At 43.7% G+C, this 14,640-nt stretch overlaps 1 protein-coding gene across 1 annotated transcript in view; it reads left to right on the top strand.

Annotated features, from left to right (window-relative positions):
- Nucleotides 1–14,640, top strand: part of LOC109884125 (integrin alpha-11) — an 89,475-nt gene that overhangs the window by 7,081 nt on the left and 67,754 nt on the right. The gene's annotated exons all lie outside the window — the stretch shown is intronic.

Here is a 14,640-nt window from a genome sequence, read left to right as displayed (position 1 = left end):
AAGAACAGCTGAACATGTGAACCATTCATGCAACAGGAAATGAACAATGTGGAGAATATGTCTTTAGATTGAACGGCGTACTGTACATTGCAGTGATGGTAACCATGAATGGATGTTTTCTCCAACCACAACATATAGTTTATGGCTGTGTCATTCAATTTTGCAGGAAACAATGTGATGCCTTATCAACAACTGAACCATTTAGCAATAACATATGCTAGATATACGGTGCCTTCGGAAAGTATTCAGACCACTTGACTTTTTCCAATTTGTTTTAGGTTACAGCCTTATTCTAAAATGTATTACATTGTTTATTTTCCTCACCAATCCACACACAATATCCCATAGTGACAAAGCAAAAACGTTTTTTGCTAATATTATAAAAAAATGTCAAACTGAAATATCACATTTACTTAAAGTATTCAGACCTTTTACTCAGTACTTTGTTGAAGCACCTTTAGCAGGGATTAGAGCCTCGAGTCTTATTGGGTATGATGCTCGAAGCTTGGAACACCTGTAATTGGGGAGTTTCTCCCATTCTTCTCTGCAGATCCTCTCAAGCTCTGTCAGATTGGATGTGGAGCGTTGGGCCACTCAAGGTCATTCAGAGACTTGTCCCGAAGCCACTCCTGCGTTGTCTTGGCTGTGTGTTTAGGGTTGTTCTCCTGTTGGAAGGTGAACCTTCACCCCAGTCTGAGGTCCTGAACTCTCTGGAGCAGGTTTTCATCAAGGATCTCTCTGTACTTTGCTCTATTCATCATTGCCTTGATCCTGACTAGTGTCCTAGACCCTGCCGCTGAAAAACATCCCCATTGCATGATGCTGCCACCACCATGCTTCACCGTAGGGATGGTGGCAGGTTTCCTCCAGACGCTTGGCATTCAAGCCAAAGAGTTCGATCTTGGGTTTCATCAGACCAGAGGATCTTGTTTCTCATGGTCTGAAAGTCTTTAGGTGTCTTTTGGCAAACTCCAAGCAGGCTGTCATGTGCGTTTTAGTGAGGAGTGGCTTCCGTCTGCTCACTCTGATTGGTGGAGTGTTGCAGAGATGGTTGTCCTTCTGGAAGGTTCTCCCATCTCCACAGAGGAACTCCCTGACCAAGGCCCTTCCCCCCTATTGCTCAGTATGGTCAGGCTGCCAGCTCTAGCAACAGTCTTGGTGGTTCCTGTCACGTATACTCCCTCTCAGGCGCTCGAGGTCAACAGGCTGCTCATTATTACGAACACATCTCACCATCGTTACGCGCACCAGCGCCTCATCAGACTCACCTGGCCTCCATCACCTGCCTGATTACCTTCCCTATATATATATATATCACTCCCTTTGGTTCTTTCCCTAGGCATTATTGTTTCTGTTCCAGTGTTGATTTCTGTATTTATTAAATACGCTTCCCGACTCCCAGCGTACATGTTACAGTTCCAAACTTCTTCCATTTAAGAACGATGGAGGCCACTGTGTTCTTGGGGACCTTCAATGCTGCAGACATTTTTTGGTATCCTTCCCCAGATCTGTGTCTCGACATTTGGTATTTTATTATCCCCATTAGCTGTTGCAAAAGCAGCAACTACTCTTCCTGGGGTTCAACACAAAACATGAAACATAACACAGAATGACATAATACAGAACATCATTAGACAAGAACAGAACTACATACATTTTAAACAGGCACCACGTAGCCTACATATCAATGCATAGACACAAACTATCTAGGTCAAATAGGGGAGAGGCGTTGTGCCACAATCCTGTCTCGGAGCTCTACGGACAATTCCTTTGACCTCATGGTTTGGTTTTTGCTCTGACATACACTGTCAACTGTGGGACCTTATATACATCGCCTTGCAAAAGTATTCACCCCCCTTGGCATTTTTTCTATTTTTTTGAATTACAGCCTGTAATTGAAATGGATTTTTATTTGGATTTCATGTCATGGACATACACAAAACAGTCCAAATTGGTGAAGTGAAATGAAAAAAATAACTTTGTTAAAAATGACTTTTTAACAGAAAATTGTTGAGTGCATATGCATTCACTCCCTTTGCTATGAAGCCCCTAAATAAGATCTGGTGCAACCAATTACCTTCAGAAGTCACATATTTAGTTAAATAAAGTCTACCTGTGTGCAATCTAAGTGTCACATGATCTGTCACATGATCTCAGTATATATACACCTGTTCTGAAAGGCCCCAGAGTCTGCAACACCACTAAGCAAGGGGCACCACCAAGCAAGTGGCACCATGAAGCCCAAGGATCTCTCCAACCAGGTCAGGGACACAGTTGTGGAGAAGTACAGATCAGGGTTGGGTTATAAAAAAATATCAGAAACGGAGCACCATTAAATCCATGATCAAAAAATGGAAAGAATATGGCACCACAACAAACCTGTCAATAGAGGGCCTCCCACCAAAACTCACAGACCAGGCAAGGAGGGCATTAATCAGAGGCAACAAAGAGACCAAAGATAACCCTGAAGGAGCTGCAAAGCTCCACAGCGGAGATTGGAGTATCTGTACATAGGACCACTTTAAGCCGTACACTCCACAGAGCTGGGCTTTACGGAAGAGTGGTCAGAAAAAAGCTTAAAGAAAAAAATTATCAAACACATTTGGTGTTCGCCAAAAGGCATGTGGGAGAAGGTACTCAGGTTAGATGAGACTAAAATTGAGCTTTTGGGCCATCAAGGCAAACACTATGTCTGGCGCAAACCCAATACCTCTCATCCCCCCGAGAACAGCATCCCACAGTGAAGCATGGTGGTGGCAGCATCATGCTGTCTTTCATTGGCAGAGTCTGGGAAACTGGTCAGAACTTGAAGGAATGATGGATGGAGCTAAATACAGGGACATATTTGAGGGAAACCTTATTCAGTCTTCAAGAGATTTGAGACTGGGACGGAGCCTCACCTTCTAGCAGGACAATGATCATAAGCATACTGCTAAAGCAACACTTGAGTGGTTTAAGGGGAAACTTTTAAATGTCTTGGAATGGCCTAGTCAAAGCCCGGACCTCAATCGAATCTGTGGTATGACTTAAAGATTGCTGTACACCAGCGGAACCCATCCAACTTGAAGGAGCTGGAGCAGTTTTGCCTTAAAGAATGGGCAAAAATCCCAGTGGCTAGATGTGCCAAGCTTATAAAGACATACCCCAAGAGACTTGCAGTTGTAATTGCTGAAAAAGGTGTCTCTACAAAGTGTTGACTTTGGGGTGGTGAATAGTTATGCATGCTCAAGTTTTAATTTTTTTGGTCTTATTTCTTGCGTGTTTCACAATAAAAATATTTTGCATCTTCAAAGTGGTAGGTAGTATGTTATGTAAATCAAATGAACAAACTGCCCAAAAACCTATTTTAATTCCAGATTGTAAGGCAACAAAATAGGAAAAATGCCAAGGGGGGTGAATACTTTCACAAGCCACTGTAGAAAGGTGTGTGCCTTTCCAAATCATGTCCAATAAATTGAATTTACCACAGGTGGACTCCAATCAAGTTGAAGAAATATCTCAAGGATGATGAATGGAAGCAGGATGCACATGAGCTCAATTTGAGTCTCATAGCAAAAGGTCTGAATACTTAAAACATTTGCAAACATTTCTAAAAACATATTTTTGCTTTGTCATTATGGGGTTATGTGTGTAGATTGCTGAGGAAATGGTTTTATCTAACACATTTTAGAATAGGACTCTAACGTAACAAAATGTGGGAAAAACGAAGGGATCTGAATACTTCCCAAAAGGCAAATTGTATAATTTCTCTTGACAGAGCAGCAACATCTGTTGGCAGAACATACTAGTGAGATATACATATTTTGGAGGATTATAAAGATCTTTTTTCTGCAGTTGCAGTGCTCTCATTAGATTTAAAATCTTCAGCTGCCTTGAAAGCAGAGGTAATCTCCTTTAAAACTGTCAACGTGAAAAATCAAACTCTTCTAAAGAATGAACCATGACAGTACTTTATTTAAAAGGAAATGGTTATTGTCCTGACTTTGACTTTGATACTCTTCTTTCATGATATTGAATCCCAACTGTTAACTGCATCTCACAAGTGACTGATGTTTTTTTCAAATGTATAGCCTACTTTCTATGAAAAATATATATCTATAATAATTTTAACTACTAGGACCAGGACGATATCAGTATCGCGAAACTCGTTAGTATCATAACAAAGAAACAAAACACAATGCGGATTTAAGTTCTTTAGGAAAACAGCATTAATGTTGGAAACAGACATCATTAGTTTGTCTTCCAGAGTCACAGTTATTTATTTTCTATCTATCGCTCACAATATTTTACATACAGCAGGTTTTTAAAGGACTGAAAGAGTTTGGTCTGCTTTGTGTTTACATTTTTGTCATGGATAAAATGGTATTGTGATAATGGTATTGTCCCGGCCCTACTAACTATCCCGACCAACAGTTGAATAACGAGTTCCAATGCATTTCACACGTTTGTCCAATACACACTTTTCTCTGTCAAGTCCATTTGTCCATCAAATGGAAATAAACATGTATTTGGCCATTTTCTGCTTCTAACTATTTATTTAATATATCAGCTCTCTATACTGCTCTAATCTTGGTAAAAATGATTAGCAATACACAACAGAACCATACCTGAACTGCCGCTTGCATACTCTCTGAACCATTGGTTTGCCTCTCAGTGCTGAAGCTAACCCAACTCTGACATTCTAGTTATTTGTTAGTGCGCCTCATAAACTTTGTTGGTGCTTTTACGTTGTGATCTCAGTAACAAAATACATTTCCCATGGAGAAAAAGGATCACTTGACTTGACTTGGCCCTCAGAGCCTAACAGATTGTACAGCTGTATAGAGAGGATTGAGAGTGGGGTTTAGGGTATTCAAAATAGGCCCTACTGTGTTGACGTAAGAGACGGGGGGGCTTGTCCTGGGTCTGTTTTTGTGTGCTCTATGAAATCCATCTCTTCAACTCACTGGGCTGGGTTCTGACTGCTCACTGGGATGGGTTCTGACTGCTCACTGGGATGGGTTCTGACTCCTTACAGGGTTGGGTTCTGACCACTCACAGGGTTGGGTTCTGACTCCTTACAGGGTTGGGTTCTGACTCCTTACAGGGTTGGGTTCTGACCACTCACAGGGTTGGGTTCTGACTCCTTACAGGGTTGGGTTCTGACTCCTTACAGGGTTGGGTTCTGACCACTCACAGGGATGGGTTCTGACTCCTTACAGGGTTGGGTTCTGACCGCTCACAGGGATGGGTTCTGACTCCTTACAGGGTTGGGTTCTGACTCCTTACAGGGTTGGGTTCTGACCACTCACAGGGTTGGCTTCTGACTCCTTACAGGGTTGGGTTCTGACTCCTTACAGGGTTGGGTTCTGACCACTCACAGGGATGGGTTCTGACTCCTTACAGGGTTGGGTTCTGACCGCTCACAGGGATGGGTTCTGACTCCTTACAGGGTTGGGTTCTGACTCCTTACAGGGTTGGGTTCTGACTCCTTACAGGGTTGGGTTCTGACTCCTTACAGGGTTGGGTTCTGACCACTCACAGGGATGGGTTCTGACTCCTTACAGGGTTGGGTTCTGACCGCTCACAGGGATGGATTCTGACTCCTTACAGGGTTGGGTTCTGACTCCTTACAGGGTTGGGTTCTGACCACTCACAGGGTTGGGTTCTGACTCCTTACAGGGTTGGGTTCTGACCACTCACAGGGATGGGTTCTGACTCCTTACAGGGTTGGGTTCTGACTCCTTACAGGGTTGGGTTCTGACCACTCACAGGGTTGGGTTCTGACTCCTTACAGGGTTGGGTTCTGACCACTCACAGGGATGGGTTCTGACTCCTTACAGGGTTGGGTTCTGACCGCTCACAGGGATGGGTTCTGACTCCTTACAGGGTTGGGTTCTGACTCCTTACAGGGTTGGGTTCTGACCACTCACAGGGTTGGGTTCTGACTCCTTACAGGGTTGGGTTCTGACCACTCACAGGGATGGGTTCTGACTCCTTACAGGGTTGGGTTCTGACCGCTCACAGGGATGGGTTCTGACCACTCACAGGGATGGGTTCTGACTCCTTACAGGGTTAGGTTCTGACCGCTCACAGGGATGGGTTCTGACCACTCACAGGGATGGGTTCTGACTCCTTACAGGGTTGGGTTCTGACCACTCACAGGGATGGGTTCTGACTCCTTACAGGGATGGGTTCTGACCACTCACAGGGATGGGTTCTGACTCCTTACAGGGTTAGGTTCTGACCGCTCACAGGGATGGGTTCTGACCACTCACAGGGATGGGTTCTGACTGTGAATGTTTTTTAATGTTTTTTAATAATCCTCTAACTGTATGTCATTAAGCGTGATGACTTTTAAAGCTGCCTCTTTCTTTCTCTTGGTACTTCTCCATTTCTCTCTCTATTTCCTGCTCTACTTTACTGTTATATCACTGTCATCACAAGCTGGCTCATTGCCCTTGACGTCAGACAAGAAAAATTGCAATGAAATGTAAATCCCAACATGAACCCTGACCTTACAGTAGCCAAGACGTCTGTCTTCCACTGTATATAATATAGAGACAAAGTGGTGTGAGACCTGAGACCGGTGAAACGAAGACACTGTATACAGCTGGAGTTGAAGGAGAAGATAGATGAATGAAGAGCCAGATTGAAAGGAAGTTATGTTGACGAAGATTATGTTTTCCATCCTGCTCTCTCCTCTCTGTCAAGAAGAAGATCTACTCATGTCTTCCATCTCCTCAACTATTTTTTTTTGCTGCTTGCTTCCTCCGTTGGAAATAAAACATCCACATGATTCTGTTTTCATTAATAAGCCATTTTGGGTAACTTGGTGACAGCGAGAAAAGCCGAAGTATCGTCTCTGATACGCATTTTAATTGAATCCAGAAGCGTATTGCGTTTTCCCATAATGCTCTTAGTGTCCAGAGGAAGTGAGGAGAAGTAATCTACACCATCACAAATCCGGTCTGTCTTTTGATCAGTCCCCATAGTTGTGTTTGCGGTCCTTTCCATTTTGTTCTCTGAGATGAATTTGTCTTGTCTGGTTCCCACATGGTCTAATCAGGGTTTCACCACAGTGCTTAAACTCTCTGCTCAACTTCTACCAGAAATAAACATCTGGGAAGGCATGTGGGTTGCAATTATTGACCTTTCTCAGCTCAGCACCTGCGCTAGATTTCTAAATCTGATATCACGTACAGAAAACAATTAAGAGGGTCGAATTTGACTGGGAAGGTAATTCCCTAAACTGATGTGAGCATCGTACAGTCAATGGTCAGTCATCATCTGATGAAGAGTGATCTGCCAATCAGAGGGCTCTTGCCTGGCATCAGTATTCTAGATGCCATCTCCAGCCTTTATGCCGTTAAGCAAGGCACTCAGTGTGTTTGTCTCAGGTGTTGGTAGAAAACAAATAGATGAATTTCCGTTTCCTCAGAATAGGACAATAAGGTAGGCTTCTGTTCTTCTTGCCGTAAAGTCTTGTCTTAGCCAAGTACAATGGCAATAACCTTAAATAATGTTATTCAGTGTAGATCAGTGCTATTCTGACTTTAGTGTTCATTCAGTGCTACATAATGTTGGCATCTAGTAAAAGGAAATATATTTTGGTATTTGTTTCATTAGTCCATTGTTGATATAGTTCCAAAATGTTTTACTTTTCAAGACATACTGGATATCTCAAAGTACAGAAATACAGCAGGTATGATGCATTTTGAACACAGAATATACTTTTTTCTGTGGAGTTTTCCTTTAATGCACTTTGTATACAGTATGTCCATTTAAATGAGCAGGATGGAAATATCCATGTAAGCTGCTACATGGTTTCAGCATCCAGTCTTCAAATCAAATGTATTTATAAAGCCCTTCGTACATCAGCTGATATCTCAAAGTGCTGTACAGAAACCCAGCCTAAAACCCCAAACAGCAAGCAATGCAGGTGTAGAAGCATGGTGGCTAGGAAAAACTCCCTAGAAAGGCCAAAACCTAGGAAGAAACCTAGAGAGGAACCAGGCTATGAGGGGTGGCCAGTCCTCTTCTGGCTGTGCCGGGTGGAGATTATAACAGAACATGGCCAAGATGTTCAAATGTTCATAAATGACCAGCATGGTCAAATAATAATAATCATACTAGTTGTCGAGGGTGCGGCAAGTCAACATCTCAGGAGTAAATGTCAGTTGGCTTTTCATAGCCGATCATTAAAGTATCTCTACCACTCCTGCTGTCTCTAGAGAGTTGAAAACAGCAGGTCAGAAGATCTCTGCCACGGCACAACCCAAGGGGGGGGGGGGGTGCCAACCCAGACAGGAAGACCACGTCAGTGACTCAACCCACTCAAGTGATGCACCCCTCCTAGGGATGGCATGAAAGAGCACCAGTAAGCCAGTGACTCAGCCCCTGTAATAAGGTTAGAGGCAGAGAATCCCATTGGAGAGAGGGGAACCGGCCAGGCAGAGACAGCAAGGGCGGTTCGTTGCTCCAGAGCCTTTCCATTCACCTTCACACTCCTGGGCCAGACTACACTCAATCATATGACCCACTGAAGAGATGAGTCTTCAGTAAAGACTTAAAGGTTGAGACCGAGTCTGCGTCTCTCACATGGGTGGGCAGACCATTCCATAAAAATGTTGTTCTATAGGAGAAAGCCCTGCCTCCAGCTGTTTGCTTAGAAATTCTAGGGACAATTAGGAGGCCTGCGTCTTGTGACCATAGCGTACGTGTAGGTATGTACGGCAGGACCAAATCAGAAAGATAGGTAGGAGCAAGCCCATGTAATGCTTTGTAGGTTAGCAGTAAAACCTTGAAATCAGCCCTTGGCTTAACAGGAAGCCAGTGTAGGGAGGCTAGCACTGGAGTAATATGATCAAATTATTTGGTTCTAGTCAGGATTCTAGCAGCCGTATTTAGCACTAACTGAAGTTTATTTAGTGCTTTATCCGGGTAGCCGGAAAGTAGAGCATTACAGTAGTCTAACCTAGAATTAACAAAAGCATGGATTAATTTTTCTGCATCATTTTTGGACAGAAAGTTTCTGATTTTTGCAATGTTACGTAGATGGAAAAAGCTGTCCTTGAAACAGTCTTGATATGTTTGTCAAAAGAGAGATCAGGGTCCAGAGTAGCGCCGAGGTCCTTCACAGTTTTATTTGAGACGACTGTACAACCATCAAGATTAATTGTCGGATTCAACAGAAGATCTCTTTGTTTCTTGGGACCTAGAACAAGCATCTCTGTTTTGTTTAAAAGTTTAAAAGTAGAAAGTTTGCAGCCATCCACTTCCTTATGTCTGAAACACAGGCTTCTACCGAGGGCAATTTTGGGGCTTCACCATGTTTCATTGAAATGTACAGCTGTGTGTTATCCGCATAGCAGTGAAAGTTAACATTATGTTTTCGAATGACATCCCCAAGAGGTAAAATATACAGTGAAAGCAATAGTGGTCCTAAAACGGAACCTTGAGGACACTGTTGATTTGTCAAAGGACAGAGGACAAACCATTCACAGAGACAAACTGATATCTTTCTGACAGATAAGATCTAAACCAGGCCAGAACTTGTCCGTGTAGACCAATTTGGGTTTCCGATCTCTCCAAAAGAATGTGGTGATCGATGGTATCAAAAGCAGCACTAAGGTCTAGGAGCACGAGGACAGATGTTAGAGACTCGGTCTGATGCCATTAAAAGGTAATTTACCACCTTCGCAAGTGCAGTCTCAGTGCTATGATGGGGTCTATAAAACCAGACTGAAGCATTTCGTATACAATGTTTGTCTTTGGGAAGGCAATGACAGCTTTTTCAAACATTTTTGAGAGGAATGGAAGATTCGATATAGGCCGATAGTTTTTTAAATTTTCTGGGTCAAGGTTTGGCCTTTTCAAGAGAGGCTTTATTACTGCCACTTTTAGTGAGTTTGGTACACATCCGGTGGATAGAGACCAATTTATTATGTTCAACATAGGAGGGCCAAGCACAGGAAGCAGCTCTTTCAGTAGTCTTCTGCACTATAACATGAATGATCAACTTCAATATGACTACTACCACTTATCCTCACACAAATCTTCAGCCATCCATCCACCCCTTTCAATATGACTACTACCGCTTCTCCTCACACAAACCTTCAGCCATCCATCCACCCCTTTCAATATGACTACTACCGCTTACAAAACCTTCAGCCATCCATCCAACCCTTTCAATATGACTACTACCGCTTACAAAACCTTCAGCCATCCATCCACCCCTTTCAATATGACTACTACCGCTTACAAAACCTTCAGCCATCCATCCACCCCTTTCAATATGACTACTACCGCTTACAAAACCTTCAGCCATCCATCCACCCCTTTCAATATGACTACTACAGCTTACAAAACCTTCAGCCATCCATCCACCCCTTTCAATATGACTACTACCGCTTACAAAACCTTCAGCCATCCAGCCACCCCTTTCAATATGACTACTACCGCTTATCCTCACACAAACCTTCAGCCATCCATCCACCCCTTTCAATATGACTACTACCTCTCCTCCCCACACAAACCTTCAGCCATCCATCCACCCCTTTCAATATGACTACTAACGTTTATCCTCACACAAAACCTTCAGCCATCCAGCCACCCCTTTCAATATGACTACTACCACTTATCCTCACACAAACCTTCAGCCATCCATCCACCCCTTTCAATATGACTACTACCTCTCCTCCCCACACAAACCTTCAGCCATCCATCCACCCCTTTCAATATGACTACTACCTCTCCTCCCCACACAAACCTTCAGCCATCCATCCACCCCTTTCAATATGACTACTACCGCTTATCCTCACACAAACTTTCAGCCATCCATCCACCCCTTTCAATATGACTACTAACGCTTATCCTCACACAAAACCTTCAGCCATCCATCCACCCCTTTCAATATGACTACTACCGCGTACAAAACCTTCAGCCATCCATCCATCCACCCCTTTCAATATGACTACTACCGCTTACAAAACCTTCAGCCATCCATCCACCCCTTTCAATATGACTACTACCGCTTACAAAACCTTCAGCCATCCATCCACCCCTTTCAATATGACTACTACCGCTTACAAAACCTTCAGCCATCCATCCACCCCTTTCAATATGACTACTACCGCTTACAAAACCTTCAGCCATCCATCCACCCCTTTCAATATGACTACTACCGCTTACAAAACCTTCAGCCATCCATCCACCCCTTTCAATATGACTACTACCGCTTACAAAACCTTCAGCCATCCATCCACCCCTTTCAATATGACTACTACAGCTTACAAAACCTTCAGCCATCCATCCACCCCTTTCAATATGACTACTACCGCTTACAAAACCTTCAGCCATCCAGCCACCCCTTTCAATATGACTACTACCGCTTATCCTCACACAAACCTTCAGCCATCCATCCACCCCTTTCAATATGACTACTACCTCTCCTCCCCACACAAACCTTCAGCCATCCATCCACCCCTTTCAATATGACTACTAACGCTTATCCTCACACAAAACCTTCAGCCATCCAGCCACCCCTTTCAATATGACTACTACCGCTTATCCTCACACAAACCTTCAGCCATCCATCCACCCCTTTCAATATGACTACTACCTCTCCTCCCCACACAAACCTTCAGCCATCCATCCACCCCTTTCAATATGACTACTACCTCTCCTCCCCACACAAACTTTCAGCCATCCATCCACCCCTTTCAATATGACTACTACCGCTTATCCTCACACAAACTTTCAGCCATCCATCCACCCCTTTCAATATGACTACTAACGCTTATCCTCACACAAAACCTTCAGCCATCCATCCACCCCTTTCAATATGACTACTACCGCGTACAAAACCTTCAGCCATCCATCCATCCACCCCTTTCAATATGACTACTACCGCTTACAAAACCTTCAGCCATCCATCCACCCCTTTCAATATGACGACTACCGCTTACAAAACCTTCAGCCATCCATCCACCCCTTTCAATATGACTACTACCGCTTACAAAACCTTCAGCCATCCATCCACCCCTTTCAATATGACTACTACCGCTTACAAAACCTTCAGCCATCCAGCCACCCCTTTCAATATGACTACTACCGCTTATCCTCACACAAACCTTCAGCCATCCATCCACCCCTTTCAATATGACTACTACCTCTCCTCCCCACACAAACCTTCAGCCATCCATCCACCCCTTTCAATATGGCTACTAACGCTTATCCTCACACAAAACCTTCAGCCATCCAGCCATCCCTTTCAATATGACTACTACCGCTTATCCTCACACAAACCTTCAGCCATCCATCCACCCCTTTCAATATGACTACTACCTCTCCTCCCCACACAAACCTTCAGCCATCCATCCACCCCTTTCAATATGACTACTACCGCGTACAAAACCTTCAGCCATCCGTCCATCCACCCCTTTCAATATGACTACTACCACTTATAAAACCTTCAGCCATCCATCCACCCCTTTCAATATGACTACTACCGCTTACAAAACCTTCAGCCATCCTTTCACCCCTTTCAATATGACTACTACCGCTTACAAAACATTCAGCCACCCATCCACCCCTTTCAATATGACTACTACCGCTTATCCTCACACAAACCTTCAGCCATTCATCCACCCCTTTCAATATGACTACTACTGCATACAAAACCTTCAGCCATCCATCCATCCACCCCTTTCAATATGACTACTACCGCTTATCCTCACACAAACCTTCAGCCATCCATCCACCCCTTTCAATATGACTACTACCGCTAAAAACCCTTCAGCCATCCATCCACCCCTTTCAATATGACTACTACCGCTTACAAAACCTTCAGTCATCCATCCACCCCTTTCAATATGACTACTACCGCTTACAAAACCTTCAGCCATCCATCCACCCCTTTCAATATGACTACTAACGCTTATCCTCACACAAAACCTTCAGCCATCCAGCCACCCCTTTCAATATGACTACTACCGCTTATCCTCACACAAACCTTCAGCCATCCATCCACCCCTTTCAATATGACTACTACCTCTCCTCCCCACACAAACCTTCAGCCATCCATCCACCCCTTTCAATATGACTACTACCGCGTACAAAACCTTCAGCCATCCATCCATCCACCCCTTTCAATATGACTACTACCACTTATAAAACCTTCAGCCATCAATCCAACCCTTTCAATATGACTACTACCGCTTACAAAACCTTCAGCCATCCTTCCACCCCTTTCAATATGACTACTACCGCTTACAAAACCTTCAGCCACCCATCCACCCCTTTCAATATGACTACTACCGCTTATCCTCACACAAACCTTCAGCCATCCATCCACCCCTTTCAATATGACTACTACTGCGTACAAAACCTTCAGCCATCCATCCATCCACCCCTTTCAATATGACTACTACCGCTTATCCTCACACAAACCTTCAGCCATCCATCCACCCCTTTCAATATGACTACTACCGCTTACAAAACCTTCAGCCATCCATCCACCCCTTTCAATATGACTACTACCGCTATATCCTCACACAAACCTTCAGCCATCCATCCACCCCTTTCAATATGACTACTACTGCGTACAAAACCTTCAGCCATCCATCCATCCACCCCTTTCAATATGACTACTACCGCTTATCCTCACACAAACCTTCAGCCATCCATCCACCCCTTTCAATATGACTACTACTGCTTACAAAACCTTCAGCCATCCATCCACCCCTTTCAATATGACTACTACCGCTATATCCTCACACAAACCTTCAGCCATCCATCCACCCCTTTCAATATGACTACTACTGCGTACAAAACCTTCAGCCATCCATCCATCCATCCACCCCTTTCAATATGACTACTACCGCTTATCCTCACACAAACCTTCAGCCATCCATCCACCCCTTTCAATATGACTACTACCGCTTACAAAACCTTCAGCCATCCATCCACCCCTTTCAATATGACTACTACCGCTTACAAAACTTTCAGCCATCCATCCACCCCTTCCACCCACCCTCACACAGACTGAGCAATGTCAATCAAACTCAGTGACAGACAGCTCTACTGTTTACCTACAGCCCCTACAGTGTAAAATATCTGCTTGCCTTTTGGGACAAGGCTCTGTTTACAGTGAGCTGGGAGATCAGGGAGAGAGGGGTAAGGCCAGGGCTCTTCACAGGCATGAGGGGAATGGAAACAATTATCATTCTGAGATGACATCACGGGACCTCCATGGCTATGTTTGTTTCTGTACGAGATACTTAAGGTACTGGAGTCCAGGTGTCATGGCCTAGAGATATTCCAAGGGAAAATACTATAGTTTTCTTGGATCAGACGCATCAGCGGTAGTCTGTTTTCAATAGCACCTTAGAGGCTGCTGCCTATATACATAGACTTGGAATCACTGGCCACTTTAACAATGGAACACTAGTCACTTTAATCATATTTACATATTTTGCATTACTCATCTCATTTGTATATAATGTATTATATTCTATTCTACTGTATTTTAGTCTATGCTGCTCCAACATTTCAAGTCCAAATATTTATATATATTTATTATTTTATTTTAATTTTATTTTATTTCACCTTTATTTAACCAGGTAGGCTAGTTGAGAACAAGTTCTCATTTGCAACTGT

Source organism: Oncorhynchus kisutch, unplaced genomic scaffold (assembly GCF_002021735.2).
Source record: "Oncorhynchus kisutch isolate 150728-3 unplaced genomic scaffold, Okis_V2 Okis03b-Okis08b_hom, whole genome shotgun sequence".
NCBI lineage: Eukaryota > Metazoa > Chordata > Actinopteri > Salmoniformes > Salmonidae > Oncorhynchus > Oncorhynchus kisutch.
This window is presented reverse-complemented; position numbering and strand designations above follow the sequence as displayed.